We start from the raw sequence: 4033 nt of genomic DNA on the forward strand, positions 1-4033 counted from the left end.
TCAGTTATATGTTCTGGCACATTCCATTTGCTTTCATTAGGCAGCGAGTCTACTGGTATTTCATAAGTCTGCAGAAGACTCTCCCTCGTGTAATAAGGAGAACAATAGTTTTCATAAGACTTGTTCCTGTGCCTCAAAGCCGCCAAAGCATGTGGACAAGGAAGTTCATCAAGCTGGAATTGTCCACAACTACATCTCTAATTTTGAAGGCAAATAATGATGTGCTTCACACCATCTATCACAATATGGATGTAATATGTTAAAGCTCGCATCTACAATTTCATTACAAACACACAAAGAGTTGTCAGCAACATGACAAAACAAAATAACTACAATTATACAATAATATTTCTGCAATTAACAGTATATATTTAGTTTAATGGAATCAATGATCTGATGTTATTGGCTATAACTTACTCTCATCTTCTGCGATAATGTCCTGTTGTCCTCCAACTCTTTGTTGTATTTTTTTCCAAGGTATGTGAACGTACCCTTTGCATTCAATAACTTTTCATTAGTCCAACGTTCAAGAAGAGTCCTTATGTACTCTAATAGTTCTACTACGGGCAGCTCTCTTGCATCTTTGGTTACTGCATTCAATGACTCTGCAATATTTGATGTCATTGTCCATGTTCTATTCACCGTAGCATGTACTCGACACCATTTGTGATAGCCAATATCATATAGGTATGCTTTAACATGTGTGTCGATCTCTTCAATCTTTGACATTCTTTCATTAAATTCATCAAGCGTGTATGATCGTACCGTGACAAAGTACAATTTGTTTAACTTTAGATGACCCTTCTTGAACTTTGACATTACATTTGTCCAAGTATGCCACATGCAAGCATAATGTGGCGTGCCGGTATAAACAGTAGATGTTGCCTTTATACTCTTATTCCGGTCCGAAACAACACACATATTTGATTTTTCACCATATGCATATTTGAATTGCTCAAAAAACCACCTCCATGATGCGTCATTTTTTTAATCAACAACGGCGTATGCTAGTGGTAATATGCTACCTATCACATAGGTAGCAGAAATAAATTCAATTTCAGTAATAAAACTTGAAAATATAAAAAATACAGTCTCATAAACAACTTTATTATAATATTTTTATAATTAATCTACATTACATGATGCATCCATTGTGCTAGTTGTTAGCATGATTCCTCTGTATGCCGACTTTGAGAAGGTGCTATCGACTACTATAACTGGCCTACAATGCTCACAACCCTTGATGGACGTACTAAGAGCAACAAATGCATACAAGAAACAGTCATCTTCAGTCTTATGCAATTTCACTACCGACCCCGAATAAGTCTTCTCCAGAATATACAAATAACTCAGCAAGCGACTGTAGGAATCAGCAGGATAACCTCTCAAAAATCCCAAAGCCTTTTCCTTCGCTCTCCAAGCTTGCATGTATGTAAGTTCACACCATGTTCCGACAACATGTCAGTTTGTATGTCTTTTGGTGTGTATATTATCTTAGGATCCATATATTTTGGCATCACCATGCTGCCAACTACCATGGCAGTAGCTTTGTGTTGTATATATGTGTTGTCCATCAAAGAGCATGTGTGCAAGCTATTGAATTTTCGAACCTTGAACAATGCTGATTCATTTATGCTGGAGGACTTGAAGTGCCACGTATAATTGTCCCCAACACACACGAGGCAGTAGCTACAGAATAACAATTAAACAAATGTTATGCAAATTGTAGCTACAGATTACGAGGTTGTTTATGCACAATAATTTTTTTAAAACAATTTATATACAATTTATATACATGAAAACTACAACTTATACACAATATGAATTTGACAAATAAAATGTGCATACCTTCTTGCACTAGACCTTTTCACCCTAAATTGAAACTTATTCATGACAGAATAGTGCTTCATTGCACTGACAATTGTTTGTTTGTCTTGGTAAACTTGGCCTAATTCAACTACATTTGGCGCATGTTCTGTTATGATAACGCTTTCATATTCCAAAATTGTCAGAGATGTTGGCATATCAATCAACTTCACTGTTCCTGATACTTCTCCAATTGTGTTACAATTGCTTGACAAATGTACCACGTTAGTATTACGATAATCAGAAGAACCTGCACTCAATTAAAAGTATAGTAATTCAGACCTCTGTATATTCACGTGTTGAGTATTTAACAGAATACTTGTAGATATTTTGTTATGTGATCACATTTTTTATTTTTTTCAATTGTATTTAGAGACATAACAATTGAACTATATTTGATATGTTGTATAGTTGTAGAAAATTTGTAGTAAAATTGAAGAACACTTAAAATTAAAAAATATCAGCATTGGAAAAATAAAGCAAACCTACAATTGTGCTCGCATTCGACATACTGCATTCCAAATTAAAATCACGTAATTTTATACATAGCGGATACATTCCTAAGTTTTTATTTTCCTTTTTAGCCTCCATATACACTCGAACTCCCATATCATTCCGAATTTGCATTAGAGGACAACGTTCGTTCACAGTGTATTTGATTTCGATGATTTTTGCAGAGGTATCGATCATTAGATGCTCTGCAATTGCGGAATTCAATTGACTATAATTCGAATCTTCATTGACTATAATTCCATCAACATCAAAATCTTTGTATCTTCCAATACTATCTCACCGACCATTGAGCTGTAGCATATTCGCTAATTTTGACATTATGTCAGCGAAATTTAATTCAATTGTAGCTAATTGTTTGTAATTATTTCCTTCAAAACCTTTATTTATGGAAAACTATAGGAAATCCGAGAAAACCATAGAATAGAAGGATACTACAGATATGTTACCTTGATTATGGTACAATGATAACTAGAGAAAACCTATGTAATAGAAGGATTCTACAAATATGTTGCCTTGATTATGGTGCGATGATTGCGTGAGTAAAATATCTAATTGAAATATAAGCAATCCCAAAATCCCACGTCTAAATAAGGAAGACTATGGTAGAAAGGATTCTAGTTTAAACAAATGTATATTTTTTGTAGTTAAAACGTGTTTAGGTAGGGTAAATACGAAAACTTGGACAGTTTTGGTAATAAGGTTTCAAATAGTGTATAGAAACGAAAAAAATTTCTATTATAATCCTGGGATTATAATTAGGATTATAACCTAAATAACCAAGAGGATAAATTATAAAATAATATTGGTTTTAAATTATATTTTCAACCAAAATACAAGGTAAATTTAATCCTAAATTTTATATCGGAACTGGATAATTCACCTAATCCCTTGAACCAAACGGTCCCTCAAGGAAGAGTCATTTATCATGGAAGATTTAGATCTTCCTTTAGAGCTAAAGCTTTCTTGAAGAATGATGTTGATGGTCTTCCTTCTACATCAATTTAATTGGTAAGAAGGTAACATGCGAAACAAACAGTAATTCTCATGTAGATGGTATTCCTATCCAAATCAATAGTCTCTTGCACAAATCATGGATCCAACAAGATACTTGAAGAGTACTGTGTGAGTTTGTTTAGTTGTCAATTGTGAATAAAAGTAGAAAATACTAAAAAGATATTTGCAGTTGTAGAATAAAAGCTTGCTTAACTATACAAGTACTAATTTAACATTGAGTACTTTACTGTTAGTCAATACTTCTCTAACTAAGGGTGTGAAGTGGCATTTAGAAGAGAGATTATAATGATTGGGAAATGAAAAAAACATCCAGCTGTTTGACGAGTTTGGGAGATTACAATATTTGCCTATAGGACTAACCGCAATAAAATGAATATTGCGCAGCAATTGAAATTCTCGGTCAAGCTGTTAGCTTGTATACATATTAACTAAAGGAAATAAGTACAGTAATACATTTCTCCAACAGTATGGGTTGAGCTGTTTTTATTTCTTCAAATAGTTCCTCAAGTGGATCCTGGCAAATTCTAAAAAGAGAAATAAGAAAGAAGGGGAGAAATTGATCTCACTAGTCAATTATAATTATTATGAAAACTAAAAACTAAAAATTTCGTAATGCAATTGCTGGTGCATTTATAAGCTT

The sequence above is a fragment of the Nicotiana tabacum genome, chromosome 19 (assembly GCF_000715075.1).
Source record: "Nicotiana tabacum cultivar K326 chromosome 19, ASM71507v2, whole genome shotgun sequence".
Lineage (NCBI taxonomy): Eukaryota > Viridiplantae > Streptophyta > Magnoliopsida > Solanales > Solanaceae > Nicotiana > Nicotiana tabacum.